This window comes from Pteropus alecto, unplaced genomic scaffold, assembly GCF_000325575.1.
Source record: "Pteropus alecto unplaced genomic scaffold, ASM32557v1 scaffold131, whole genome shotgun sequence".
Taxonomy (NCBI): Eukaryota; Metazoa; Chordata; class Mammalia; order Chiroptera; family Pteropodidae; genus Pteropus; species Pteropus alecto.
The window spans coordinates 22,330,005-22,337,356 of record NW_006434709.1 but is presented as its reverse complement, the minus strand read 5'-3'; the positions used below and the strand labels follow the sequence as shown (position 1 = coordinate 22,337,356).

The following is a 7,352-nucleotide window of genomic DNA, read 5'->3' as shown; positions in this document are numbered from 1 at the left end:
ACGACGGCTCCTGAGATGTTGAGAAGCCTTCCGCTTCCACTGAGAAACGTGCCTGGTATCTTCTCATCTCAAGGCCCGTAGTCAAGAAAGAAAACCTGAGCTCCTCTCCCCGCTTCCTTTCCTGTCCTTGGCGGGGGGAGCCCACTCTTGGCAAAGGGTGGGTGTCAGCTGGCACCAGAGCTGGCGCTGGCAGAGCTGGCCCAGACAGGGCGCAGGAGGGCAATGGGACATGGGAGCAAGGATGCCCACGGCGGAAAGACCGAAAGGAATCCCCCAGGAAACTTTCAAAGGGCCCCGGAGTCCCTACCTAAGGTAGAGTCTTAGGGCACAAGGGCCCCGGGAGACGATCAAAAAGCAGAGGTGTGTGTTGGCTGGTCCCTGCCTGGGACCCACAGCCTCCTCTCCTGCCACAGTCCCATCCTGGATTCCTTAAGGATAGTTCCTATGTTTTTTACACTCTGAATTGGTGTCATTGGTTTCATAAAAATGAAGGCACTTCTGAGACAACAGGGCAGAATATTTTTTAAAAAGGGCTGCCTGATAGCAGAGGTGCCCACTTCCCTGCACCCAGCTTAGACACCATCGGTCCCCTAGCTGTCACCCATTTTCTTACCTCAGCTGGGAATGGGTGAGTTCCTATATCCTGGTTCTATGATAACCTTAAATAAAAGGCCAATTTGTCACTCTCAGTCTTCCTAACAATGGAGTGCCCCCTCTCTAATAGCATCTGGTTCACTTTAAACTTTTAGGTGGTCAGCGTAGCGTAGGCAGTGGTGAGTCTGTGTGTTACACGTGCACTTTTGTTTCAAAGTCACCTGGGCAGGGACAGGTGGGTTGGTGCTGAAGATGCTGGGAAGGAAGAAGTGTGAACAGAGGGAAGAGATGAGAGGATATCAGAGAAAGGAGGACAAGACCAGCCAGGCAAGCAGAGGAGGTCACCGGCAGCTGCTCTGTTACTGCTCCGGAAAGGAAGCCTACGGCACCCAGCCGGCCATGAGCAGGGGAGGAAGGGGCCAGGCGGCAGTGGGGGCTGCATATAAGACTGCATCAGGTGGGCAGCCGTAAAGGTCAGCCGGAAATGTCCTGTCTGCTCCAAAACCCAGGAGGGTATTGGCTGGGCTAGCAGTGGAGGAGGTAGGGGGTGATGATAAAGCGTTCTGAGACATCTTTTGCAGCTGGCTGGAGGGAGATAGCTGCAAATTTCTGACCAGTACAGAAGCTGTCTCTTGAGTTGTTGTTCTGTAAGAAGTAACTTCTTGCCTGATTTGTGGCCGAGGGTGGCATTGCTGATAAACTGTCTAATGCCACTCATTACCCATGGCTGGGGGAGGGGAATCATGGCATCCAGCCCCCAAGGAGCTCACAGTGCAGCTCAGGAGACAGCACAAGTGCACGATGAGATAAAGCACAGGGGAGCATCAGTGCAGGAGGACCCTGGGGGGAAGCGGGGGGGAGGGGTGGAGATGGGATCAAAGTGGCCTCCAGGAGGATTTCTTAGAGGAGAAAGGAGATTTGGATGGAGACGAAGGGTTTCTAAGATTGCAGGAACAGTGCAAACAAAGGCATCAAGAAGGAGTGGAAATTTGGGGGGATGGGGAGAGATGGGGGGACAATGAAGAAGAAGCTAGCACACAGAAGACACTCAATGGCTTTTCTAAGGAGGGAAGGAAGGATAGGTAGGGGAGAAGGAGGGAGAAAGGAGGGGGTTGAAAGCTGCTCTCGGAGGCAAGCCACCCACCCACCCCATTGGTTGAAAGCTGCTCTCGGAGGCAAGCCACCCACCCCATGAGTCCTGTGGCAAACAGCTGCAGGAGCACCCCAGCTGGGGAGCCTCACAGCCCCCATCCCAGGCTTGCTCATCACTGTGAAGCTGAGGCTTGAAAACAGGCATGTGGCCAAACCCACCTATCAGCCTCCTCCTCCAGGCCTATCTCCACACTATTCCTAGCTGAGCAGCAGCCACTCCAGAGCCCTGCTGGAGGCAGGGGTGTTTGCCACCCTGAGGTGACGGACCGGCCAGTAACCCCCCACCAAGATGGCAGCTTAGTGAGACAGCAGGGCCTTTGTCTGGTCCTGACCCCGCTGGGAGGCCCTCTGGCCTGAGTTTGCTCAGTGTTAATTATTGACCAGGTGCCCAGGGACAGGCCCTTCCCGCCAGCTGGATGGAGGACACTTGGGAATGGGGCCTTGGCCTCTCACAGCATCAGGTGGGGCTAACCTGGGATTGGGGGAGGAGAGGAGCCTGGCCTTGAGTGAGGATCAAGGAGACCCAAATCCCTCTCCACTGCTCTCTGAGCCCAGTATTAAGCGAGGTACAGAAAGTGCCCTGCCCTGAGGGGCTGAAGATTCTGTGGGGAACCTCCTCATTCTGACCCTCCAGAAAGACAGGGAGGGGCAGCAGAAACACCTTTTCCCCCAAAAGGAAGAAGATGGAGGACAGAGAAGACTCCAGGATGAAAGTGTGAGGTTCCCTGAGGAGGACATGGCCCTACCTCAAGTAGCAGGTAGCCACAGACCACCCTCCTCAGGTCCTCTGACGAACAAAACACCAGCCCAAGAGAGCGTTTGGGGGTTGATTCATTCTGGGCCAGAGAAAAGGAGAAGAACCCCCATGCTTGGCCTGACCACCTCTGGTTTCTCTGGCCTTGGGTGAGTCAGGTGCTGTCCACCCCAAAGCCACATCAGGGAGGCCTCAGCCAGGAGCTAGAAGAAAGGAACGTAAATCGATCTGCATATCAAGAGACAGGAAGTAGAGAAGGAAAGGAGGTGTGTGTGTGTGTGGGAGAGAGAGAGAGAGAGAGAGAGAGAGAGAGAGAGAGAGAGAGAGCGAGAGAGAGCGCACGCTCACTGCTCTTTTCATGGAAGTACCAGCTCCCAGTGCTTCTTTATAAGCATAAGCGATCTTGGTTGATCGTCCTAAACCGCCCTGTGAGTTGGGTGCTATTTGACAAATGAGGAAACTGAGGCTCAAGTCGGTCATCCCAGAGCTAGAAAACAGCACACCAGAGGCAGTCTGATTCCAGACCTGTGACTTCTACAATGCTCTTATCTTCTGGGATCAGGGTGGAGGGGCCCCATGCAGCAGCAGGGGGTGGGGAAGGCTGGGCTCTGGCTCCCCAGTGCCTCTGAGGTGGAGGCAGATGGAAATCCAGCTTTTTTAGATACCAGTCTGATCATCCAGTGTTCCCCCCAGGGAAGGAGACCAGGTAGGCTGGCCCTTGGGTGTCTCGGGCTTAGAGGGGTTGTGGGGGATGGCAAGCCTCCTTACATCCCTCCACCCCTCCCCTTCCCTTTTGGCTTCACCTGTGAGAAGTCAATATTGATGTTTTATGACCCAGGCTAAACACACATTTTTTTCCTTCCATGGAGGGGTTATCTAGTCTGGAAGGTTAATCAGTGACCACTTGGGGGTGGGGAAGCCTCCGAGAAGAAAGCACCTATTCAATTCAATCCCCTCTGCCCAGCCCCACCCCTCCTCCCCCACCTGCTCCTCTTTCCCACCATCTCCCCTGCCCTGGTGGGGTTGGACTCAGCCCTGCCAGAGGGTGGAGACAGGGCATTTGGGAATTTGAGGCTGCAGTCCCAGCGGGTGTGTTTGGGGGAGTGTTAAGTAGGATGCACCCAGGGAGAAAGCATCTTTGAAGTCATTGACCCTGTGCACAGTGGTTTTTGCCATAGCAACCATTTCAGTCGGTTAGCAGGACAGGTGGGCCCCAAATGTGACCACTGTGGGCCCAGCCTGGTTAGGTGTTGCACTGTCTCTTGGGAGCTGTACACAGGAGATATAAGATTCATGTCACAGAGCACAGAATGATGCCCCAAGACAATGTGGCCGCTCCCCAGGCAGGGGCATTGGAGCCTAACCTGTGGGCCAGCCCTGTCTGTCACCCCCTGTGTAGCTTTGGACGGTGGCTTAACACCTTTGGGCCTCAAGCGCCTCGCTTCTCCTCCCCTGTGGATTTTGAGGATCCAAACTATATCTAGTACTTAGAGTGGGAGAGAAAATAAAGGGACTATTTAAAAGTAAAATGGAATGTGCTCTTTTCTACCTTGGAGTTGATGGCCCTTTTGTTTATTGAAACACAGTGATGGGCCTTTGGGATTGAGACAGCTGAGAGCTCCTGAGCCACCTGGAGGGTGAGACTGAGACGAGCAAGAGCTGAACTGGCTACAGGACAAAGTGAGGGGCATGGTGAAGCTGTGAGGGCAGCTCATGGGAATGCTCAAGGGACCCAGAAATAGGTAAAAGTAGAGAGATATTGGGTGTCTGGAGAGAAGGCTGGAAAAACACCATGTGGGGCAGAGTAGGGACTGACAGAGGAACACTATCAAAGAGAAGTTCTGCGTGGTGGGGAATGACCCACACATTTTGAGGATGTGCTATGGCTATGTGACCTTGAATTTGATGTTGTTTTGCACCCTATCCTGTATTCACCCTTCATTACTGCTGAGCTTGATTAAGCATCTGCAGTACACATGAGCCTTGGGTTCTTGGTACATTGGGAGGGAGAAAGGAGGAGACTGGCATCTGCTTAGGAAGAGGGAGTCTAAGAGGGGACAACAGGCACAAGGCTGAAGGTCATGGTGATGAGCAAAGATACCTCAAGGAGGCACACTGAGTCAAGAGAAACAAACTGCCCACTTCAGAAAGCCCTCGAAAATATTAGGCATGGGAGGTGATTCCACAAGGCTGGAGAACTTGAAGATACACAGGGTAGGGACACCTGGGCTACATTGGTGCAGGTGTCTTTCAAACACGAATCATGCTACAAATGTCCATTATGATGAGATTGGGTTATGGTCTGGGAAAATTAAAGTTGGACATAGATAGCCACGGATCTTGTGCTGGGCCCTTGGCTGGGCCTGTGGATGATGAAGATGGTAAGACGAGGTCCTTGTCCCTCAAAGAATTCTCTCAAGAGGAGACAGGCTATGGCAGAGATAACGACTCATCTCCTTGCATCGCTTCCTCTTCTCTCTATTGTGATAGAACAGCCCAGAATAAAGACTGTATGTCATGGCCTCTCTTTCAACTAAGTATAGCCATGTGGCCAGAGAGAGGTGAATAGGAGTAATGTGTGTACAACTTCTAGATTGCACTCTCTTCCCCTTCCCCCTTTCCTGTTCACTGGAATGAGAATTTGAGGGCGAGCCATGGTGGGCCATGTGGAGACACCCTCTTTGGATAGTGAAACAAGACAAAAGAAGTCCAGAACCCTATGGCTTTTCCGAGCAGAACCATCGTACCAGTTTAGACTCTCTCATGAGAGAAAAATAAACTTCCATCTTGTTTGAACTGCTGTTATGTTTGGTCTCTCAGTTACATGTGCCAAAATCGATTTCATAATTAATTTAGACTACCTGGAAGTAGAGTACTGTCATAAAAATACTCACATACGTGGCATTGGCTTCAGAGTCAGGTAGAACAGACACAGATATGTAGACTGGAAAGTTGGTGACCCTTGCTATGCTCCGGCAGAAGATTTAGTAAAACTGGCATCTGTGATTGATACTTGGACAGGAAGATCACATGTTTTCTGAGCCTGTAACTCACTCTAGAACTTGATAACTGGTAAGTCCTGACTGCTTCTTGCCGCATTCAGCAGATTTCTAGAAAAGAGAAATGAACTCAGGTTAGATCTAGCCAGTTCGTAAGCAGAGATGGAAGAGAATACAGTTCTGCTAAGGGGGCACCTGTACCTGCTGTCTGTAATCTAGGTTAACTGAGAGTCTGGAAATTTGGAAACTTGAAGAGTTGTAAAAGCCAGCTGCTTCTACATCCTAAATGGAAGCAGTGACCTAAACTGGCTCTGAAAAGACAGCCTTAGTAGGAGTTAAGACTATGGCCCTGAGCCTTTCTCAGGCTTTTGTAGTTAAGAATTCTCTGCCAGACAATGAGAGCCAGCCCAGCAGCCAAGATCGGATTAAGGGTGTTCCCTTTCCACCCAAGCTTATTGTCTCAGATGGCCTGAAGATAATAGCCATTAGGGCTAGAGAGGGGTCTGGGCAGAGCACAGAAGCCAGGAAAAATACAGCCGGAGTTTTCAGCCTGACAAACTCTGTCAGGACAAGACCTTTGGCTGCAGTTACTGACTAGAAGCAAATAGTCTGGAAGCCCAAGAGAGGCATATTCTTCAATGCCCACTTCAGATGTGGTTATGGAGGATAATGACCTACTAATAGCTTCTCAGAGGGCAAACCAGGGGCCAAGGAGCACAGTGGACAAGGGAGTTACTTCTAGAAAACAGAAGGGCAAGAAGTCTTTATAACTTCTCACTGGCATGCTTTGGTAATTGCTATGGACTGGAGCCATCTGTGTAATTCTCATTGTTTTATTTTCTGAATAAGAGCGACTGTTTTTAAATTGGGGTATGTGGTTCTTTTTCTATCATTGTGTGTTGGAGGAAGGTCAGGGGGCAGGTAACTTGTCCTTTAGAGTTTTGGTCCCCAGACCACAGGTAACCACAACCAGACCTGATTAAAGTGCTGGATACAAGACGGCATGGTACTTGAAGCTGTATGCCTTGGAAGGCAGTGTTTTTATTTTATGTGTAAAAAGAAAGGCGATCGCAGATAGTTGGGTGGCTAAGGGGGTGGACTGTGACAGAGACTTCTAATTTGTCCCTAGGTCCATTTTTCCCTTTCTTCTCATAGTAATATAACACTTGATTTTTTTTTTTTTTTTTTTTTTTTTAGGTGAGGCAGCCCTTGGTTGACCTCACAGATTGCAAGGACCTTGTTAGCTTACAATCCCTTATTTTTTTTATTTTTTACACCTATAGCTCCTGGTCTTCCTAGGTGGTCTCCCAACCAAGCACTAACCAGGCCCGACCCTGCTTAGTTTCCGAGATCAGATGGGATCGGGCTTGTTCAGGATGGCCTGGCCATAGACTAACACCTGACTTTTAGTGGAGCACATGGTCACCCAGGCTGAAGCTGCATTTCCCAGTCTCCTTTGAAGTTATATGTGGCTATAATTAAATTATGGGATATGAACAATGAGATGGTACAAGTTCTGGATCATATTGTTAACAGGCGGGAGACAGTCTTCCTTCTCTCTTCCCTCTGTCCTGATGGCTGGAAGGTAGACACGTTGGAGAGCCGTGTTGGTCCATGCACAAGAGGGCAAAACTCGAAGGGTGATGGAGCAACGAGATAGACAGGGCTTGGATCCCAACGTTGCAGAGCTGAGCCAGCATGCCACTTAGGACTTTTATGTGTGAGAGAAATAAACTTGTTCAAACCACTGATATTAGGGAAGGTTTTTCTTGTCTGTTTGTTGGTGGTGGTGGTGTTGTCGTTATAGTGGCTTAGCCTCTCACCTGACTAATGCAATACAATGAGATATGTGC

General features: G+C 50.4%; 1 pseudogene; it reads right to left on the bottom strand.

Annotated features, from left to right (window-relative positions):
* Positions 1-6,773: 6,773 nt before the first annotated feature.
* LOC112477954 lies at positions 6,774-6,892 on the bottom strand (annotated as a pseudogene).
* Between the last annotated feature and the right edge of the window lie 460 nt (positions 6,893-7,352).